Source organism: Oncorhynchus mykiss, chromosome 3, assembly GCF_057628025.1.
Source record: "Oncorhynchus mykiss isolate SJ-2025 chromosome 3, ASM5762802v1, whole genome shotgun sequence".
Taxonomy (NCBI): Eukaryota; Metazoa; Chordata; class Actinopteri; order Salmoniformes; family Salmonidae; genus Oncorhynchus; species Oncorhynchus mykiss.
Genome location: NC_143024.1, coordinates 84,947,266 through 84,955,175, shown reverse-complemented (window position 1 = coordinate 84,955,175; position 7,910 = coordinate 84,947,266).

Genomic DNA, 7,910 nt, shown 5'->3' with positions numbered 1-7,910 from the left:
AGTGGTGGAATGAGTAAGTGCACCCAGTAGTGTGGAAAGAGAGAGAGAGGGAGAATATCAGCGCAAAGAACTAGCTATGCAACATGGAGATCTATGGATAAACCACTTCTCCATCCTTTTTGGACAAGAGCAGAAGCATATACATGACAGAGCGTGCAAAGGTGTCATCAAGGCAAATGGTGGCTATTTGAAGAATCTCAAATATAAAATATATTTTGATTTGTTTAACACTTTTTTGGTTACTACATGATTCTATATGTGTTATTTCATACTTTTGATGTCTTCACTATTATTCTATAATGTAGAAAATATAAAAAAATAAAGAAAAACCCTTGAATGAATAGGTGTTCTAAAACATTTGACGGATCAATAACACATCTTAGAATCAGCTATTAAAGATTCTCCAAATACATTGACTGAACGACAGGACAAAATACAAACTGTCCAACCCAAAAATCCCTGTGGTGTTGATGGTAAAAAAATATACAGACCACAAATTCAACTTGGATATACTCAAACTCTTCAATATTATCCTCAGCTCTGGCATCTTGCTCAATATTTGGATCCAAGGTCTGATCACCCCAATCCAGAAAAGTCGAGACAAATTTGACCCAAATAATTACTGCAGGATCTGTGTCAAATGTAACCTCGGCAAAATCCTCTACAGTATCATCAACAGCAGACTCCAACATTTCCTCAGTGAAAACAATGTCCTGAGCAAATGTCAAATTGTCTTCTTACTAAAATACCGTACAACAGACCACCACCTTGCAGACTCTAACTGACAAACAAACCAAAACCAAAACAAAGTCCTCTCATGCTTTATTGATTTCAAAAAAGTATTTTGCGGAGGGCCTGCTGTTGGGGAGGAAACCTACGATATTATGAAATCTAAACAAACAATACGTGTGCAATCAGAATTGGCAATAAACACACAGATTTCTTCCCGAAGGGGTGTGGGTTCTACAGGAATGCATCTTGAACCCCACCCTATTCAACATTTATATCAATGATTTGGCGAGAGCACTAGAACATTCTGCAGCACCCGGCCTCACCCTACTAGACTGAAATCAAATGTCTACCGTCTAATGTGTACTGTTTGCAGATGATCTGATGCTACTGCATTGTCGGAACTAGAAGCACAAGCATTTCGCTACACTCGCATTAACATCTGCTAACCATGTGTATGTGACAAATAAAATTTGATTTGATTTGATTTGATTTGCTTCTGTTACCAACCAAGGAGGGCCTACAGCAGCATCTACATCTTCCTTACAAGATTATTTATGTCTGTTACCACTGATAACCTGAATGACCCTAGAAAGTTTTGGAAGGCTATTAAGTCTATGTCTGGTAACAGTTATGTTAATGAATTACCGTCATGTGTTTTGAAGGACTCTGTTGCTGTATATGACAAAACTGAAATGCTGAATTGTTTGTTTCACTTTTTATCATCTGGAAGGCTGTTTGATTCAGTGTCCTCTGTCTCTGTACAACCCTGTGTGGATGAACCAGTGAGAGCTGGTCAAACTTTTAGCTTTTAGCCATTCTCAGTGCAGGAGGTACATAAAGCCCTGAAATCCTTAGATCAGAGAAAGCCTGCAGGTCCTGATCTTTTGGATCCCTGCTTTTTAAATCTGGCAGCTGACTTCATAGCTGAACCACTTACATATCTGTTCAATCTAACCCTGGAATGTAATAAAATCCTGAAAATCTGGAAATCAGCATTTGTCCTACCACTTTTAAAAGGGGGAGATCCAACTATTTAAAATAATTATAGGCCAATCTCAAAGCTGTCACCCCTGGTGAAAATACTTGAAACCCTTGTGAGTGAACATCTAAAAGAGTTTCATCAATGTACCAATCGGGCTTCAGGAAGAAGCATAGCACAATTACAGCAGCCATGAAGGTTTTAATTGATAACACTGAAGCCCTTGACAAAAAACAGCACTCTGTCTCACTTTTTATTGATCTCTCTTTTGATACAGTTGATCATGCTATACTAAAGGCAGAGATTGTCGAGTGTAACTATCTGTCTGATAGAACGCAGTGCACTCAATTTGATGGGCTTATGTCTGTTAAATTGTCTGTCTTTAATGGGGTGCCCCAAGGCTCTGTATTTGGTCCTCTCTTATTCACTATTTATATAAATGATTTAGACAGAAATGTCCAAAATGCGCAACTTCATTTTTATGCTGATGAAACTGTTATTTACTGTTGTGCCTCGTCTCTTACAAAAGCTTTCCAGAACTTGCAAACTGCTTTTTATACTGTTCAACATACCTTGTGTCAATTGAAGCTTATCCTCAATACTGACAAAACTAAACTAATGGTGTTTTCTAAAGCAAGAAATAGACCTCTGAACCTTTCACCTATTACTACCTGTCAGGGCAAGGAGATTGAGGTTGTAACCTCATATAAATATCTTGGAATTTTAATTGATGACAGCCTCTTTTAAATTGCATATTCAACAACCTACAAAAAATTGAAAATTTTATTTTAGGAATATGGCCTGTTTTTCTTTTGAAGCCAGAAGGAGGCTAGTATCAGCTACATTTCTGCCTTTACTAGACTATGGGGATATTTTATATATGAATGCTTCCGCTCAGTGTTTGAGATCAATTGACACCCTTTACCATGGCACTTTGAGATTTATTTTAAACTGCAAAACCCTTACGCACCACTGCACTTTGTATACCAGGGTTGGCTGGCCTTCTCTAGTCACTCGTAGGCTCAGTCACTGGTATACTTTTATTTACAAAGCCATTTTGGGTTTACTACCTTTTTATTTGGGCATTTTTATTGTTCAGTAATGTGGTGGGTATTCTCTTCGTTCACTGGACTTTATCCTGCTAATTGTTCCAAATGTCCGAACTGAATTTTGTAAAAGGGCTTTTATGTACTCTGCGCCATCGTCTTGGAACGCCTGACAAAATACTTTTTAAATAAAAAGGTCAAGTTGAAGTCAGAAGTTTACATACATACAAGTTTATATACACCTTAGCCAAATACAATTAAACTCAGTTTTTCACAATTCCTGACTGTCTGTTAGCCAGGAACTGCCAGAGCCGCCGGTCAGCCAGGAGCTGCCAGAGCCGCCCGTCAGCCGGGAGCTGCCAGAGCCGCCCGCCAGCCAGGAGCTGCCAGAGCCCCCCGTCAGCCAGGAGCTGCCAGAGCCGCCCGTCAGCCAGGAGCTGCCATAGCCGTCCGTCAGCCAGGAGCTGCCAGAGCCGCGCGTCAGTCAGGAGTTGCCAGAGCCATCCGTCAGCCAGGAGCTGCCGGAATCGCCCTTCCCTCCGGAGCTGCCGGAGTCTCCCGTTCGTCCGGTGCTGCCGGAATCTCCCGTTCATTTGGGACTCATTGCTAGGGTACCCAGTCCGTGGTCGGCGGCGAGGGTTGCCGCTCGAAAGAGGCCACGGAGGCAGTTGAGGAGGCGGACAAAAAATATGGTGGAGTGGGGTCCACGTCCTGCACCAGAGCCGCCACCGTGGACAGACACCCACCCAGACTGTCACGTTTAGTATGGTCAGGGCGTGAGTTGGGTGGGTTGTCTATGTTAGTTTTTCTATGATTTGCTATTTCTGTGTTTGGCCTGACAGACACACACACACAATGAGAAATTGCGATTGTGTGCTACTGATTGCACTCAGCCAGCAGCTCCTGAAGAGGAAGATCACCATGGTTGGCACAGTTAGAAAGAACAAGCCTGAGCTCCCCCCTGCACTCCTCGCAACAAGGGGGAGAGAGGTCTTCTCATCATAGTTTGCCTTCACCCCCACCACCACTCTACTTCCTTACCTCCCAAAGAGGAACAAGAATGTGGTCCTCCTGAGCACACTGCACAAAACAGCTGAGATCAGTGATTGTGAGGACAGGATGCCAGCCATCATCCTGGACTACAACCACAACATAGTAGGTGTGGACAAGGTGATTGGAACTTACAGCTGCAGGAGGATAACTGCCCGCTGGCCCCTGGTCATCTTCCATAACATCATTGATGTATACAACAACGCATACAACGCCTTCTTGATGGAACAAGATCAACCCAACCTGGATGCCTGATAAGCAGAACAAGAGGAGGGTGTTCCTGGAGCAGCTGGGAAAGGCACTTGTAACCCCCACACATTGAAAGAAGGGAGCCCCTCCCCCCCACAGCAGCCTCTGCAGCGCTTGTGAAAGCTGTTCAGGGGTCTGAATCTTGTCCTGATCCACCTGAGGCTGCAGCTGGGCCAGACAAGAGGAGGAGATGCCAATTCTGCCCCCCAAAGAAGGACTGGAAAATAAATACTATGTGCTGCCCATGTGAGAAATACATCTGCAAAGTCCATGCACACACACTTGCATACTGTCCTACATGTGCTAATTAGAGTTGATTCAATAAAATGCATTCAAAACTACTTTTTGCACATTTCTGCTACCTTCTTAGGCTATACAAGCGCTATCTCTTGCAAAAAATTTTTTTTACACCTATGCAGTCCCTTTAGCAATCATAATAATAATAAACCTCTACTTTAGATAAGAAAACAATTATGACAGGTGTTTTGTAATAAAAATGAGAGTTGCCCACTGATGAAGTGCAGTCTTTCTGCATTGTGAAGAGGGAAAACCCAGATATTCACAAAGTTTGTGATGAATGACAGGTTGTTTCTTCATGCAAACAGATTCAATTAAACTGCTTTATTTTAGGGGTTTAGTGAAGGCGGGTCATTTTTGACCCTTCAGACAAGGGGAGTAACCCGAATGTTAAGACTACAAGGGTTAAGAGAGAGACCAAACTGTTATGTCAGACCCATGGACAATAGTGTAGCGGACGATAAATGCACTTAAACGCACTCCATTTACACACCTTTTTTATTTTGCGCTAGCGTTTACCCACCTTTTTCGTTGAGTTTATAGGGACCATTAGGTTATTCACCACAGACTGAGATCAGCATTTACCTTGACATCACTGCCCAAGTAAATTGAACAGAGACAGAAAGAGGGAGCGATATTGAATAAGTCAATGGAAAACGCAGTTGCATTAAGAAAGAGCTCTGCTGCTTTAGTTCCTAAACCTATGCAGTCTTATTGTCCTCTCCTTCTCTCTCCTCTGATAAATATTTTTCCATCCCTGTCTCTGTTCTTCTCATTAGACATGCACGCACACACACACACACACACGCACGCACGCACGCACGCACACACACACCTTCACAATGTGAAGACCCGTGCATATCGCTCTCATCTCTCCGATGAAATAACTTATTTCATTCTTACATCTTACCCAACTTTTCAAGGTGTAAACAGTACAGGGCAAGATCACAGCCACTGACTGCTAACTAATCCACGTGTCCCAGTCAACCAAGGTAACTGACACTGTTTCAGTCAGTCATAGACACCAAGCACAGCAGACACACACTAGACTGTCTGCTACCACTGTCTAGCTGAAGGGTTAATGTTAATGATAGGCCAATGGCCTGTTTAGAAGTGAGATTCAGAAGCCACGTTTATACCTGCTGCTAACATACGTCCTTTGTCCTGATTGTGTCCACATCCTGATTGTGCCCACATTTGTAGATCAGTGGTCACCAACCGGTCGATCGTGATTGACTGGTCAACCTCCAAGTCATTTCTAGTTGATCACTGAACATTTCTGTAAAAAACCAAACGATAAAGCCTTGTGTTCCTATTTTTTAAAATTCATCTTGAGCAGTTGGCTGTAGGTGCACCCGATTTAGCTGCCCTTCGCGCCAGGTAGGCGAAGTATTCCAATTTCGAACCATTTCATGTGTGTGAAGGTACAAATTCTGCCTCCCTGCAAGCCTGGAGAACTAATCAAGTGCACTATTGGCCTACTGCTGGCCAATCAGATGGCTCAGATTACCGTGTCTGCAGTAAAGTATCAGGCATAAAAGAAAGCTACAGCAAAGTTGAGATTTCTAAACTTTTAAAACAATGACTAGAGAGAGACTGTCAGTTTAAAACCATGACTAGAGAGAGACTGTCAGTTTAAAACCATGACTAGAGAGAGACTGTCAGTTTAAAACCATGACTAGAGAGAGACTGTCAGTTTAAAACCATGACTAGAGAGAGACTGTCAGTTTAAAACCATGACTAGAGAGAGACTGTCAGTTTAAAACCATGACTAGAGAGAGACTGTCAGTTTAAAACCATGACTAGAGAGAGACTGTAAACGAATACAGCAAAGAGTGACTATTTTTATGAGTTAATGTTTAAGTTCTTAACCAGCACTGTCATATCAATACTTTTATACGCCATAAAATGTGCGTTCTTTGTACTTCCACTCGCACTACAACCAGCACTGCAGCTGTAATGAATGAGTAGGAACGTGTATCGATAGGGCTTGTATTGTTATTATTAGCAGCTTGGTCCTATTTATTTCCCTTTCTGTTCATAAAAGTAACAACATGAACTGCATGTGGCAGAAATGTGCGACTCGAGTTTCACCAGCTGGAAGACGGTGTCCCTTTTTGGTCAGTCAGTGGAGGAACGGTAGAGTAGAGGGACATTGAGAGGCGGACCTGCCGTCTACTGCTCTCTCTCTCCTCTGAGACTGACCATCAGCCCAGTAAAATAAAAACATATTATTTAAATGTATTCTCCACTCAGCTGAGCCTCACAAGTAATACAACAACAACTGATCTATTACCGGTGTGATCATATAACCCACCTCAAATGTAATTGGTCCAAACAACAACTGATCTATTACCGGTGTGATCATATAACCCACCTCAAATGTAATTGGTCCAAACAACAACTGATCTATTACCGGTGTGATCATATAACCCACCTCAAATGTAATTGGTCCAAACAACAACTGATCCATTACCGGTGTGATCGTATAACCCACCTCAAATGTAATTGGTCCAAACAACAACTGATCCATTACCGGTGTGATCATATAACCCACCTCAAATGTAATTGGTCCAAACAACAACTGATCCATTTTCCGGTGTGATCATATAACCCACCTCAAATGTAATTGGTCCAAACAACAACTGATCTATTACCGGTGTGATCATATAACCCACCTCAAATGTAATTGGTCCAAACAACAACTGATCTATTACCGGTGTGATCATATAACCCACCTCAAATGTAATTGGTCCAAACAACAACGCATTGAGTTTTCATGCAAAGCCAATATGCTGTGATAATAGTATTGGGCCTATAGGTTATTGCACAAACTTCATTGCCAGTACTGTTTTTAATAGCTTAAATGTTGCATAGGATGATTACATTTTTTAAGTCATGTTAAATCTGAACGGTAGAACCCTGCTTGCATTTTGACTCAGAAAGTGATCCTGACTCAGAAAAGGTTGGTGACCACTGATGTACATGATCCTAAAACGCATTGTGATCAGATTTTCCTGCCCACCTCCGGACGTAGTCAGGCACGCATTGCGTCTGGATATCTCACAAGTGTAAACGGATCTGGACAGTGAAACCATTTCATTCATAATTATCCCGCATTCTAATATAATTAACAGGTGGTAACATGGATGTATGACATCAATATATGGCATAAAATAAATAAATATATTTTATTTTGAAAGAATATTCGTCAAATAATTTACATACAAGGAGGCACCAGGAAATCTGGTCACAAAGTGGACACAGTGGACATGAGTGCGTTCGTCAACGTGTGTGTGTTTTGGAGAAGCAAACAGCAGCTCCTTGTCTTGCCCAAGCTGGACAGGGACACACTGGCACAGGGCTAAAGCAGAGAAGTGCTAGAGTGTGAAGAAGGGGGAAGGTGGGGGAGGAGACAGAGAGACGAGAGACAAAGCAAGCGGGACAGATAGGGAGAGAGAAAATAAGGGGACTCAAAGAAAGCGAGAAAAAGAGACTGTAAGCAAGAGAGGGAATAGACAGAGGTCAGAGAGGAGAAATGGATGACCCATGAGACT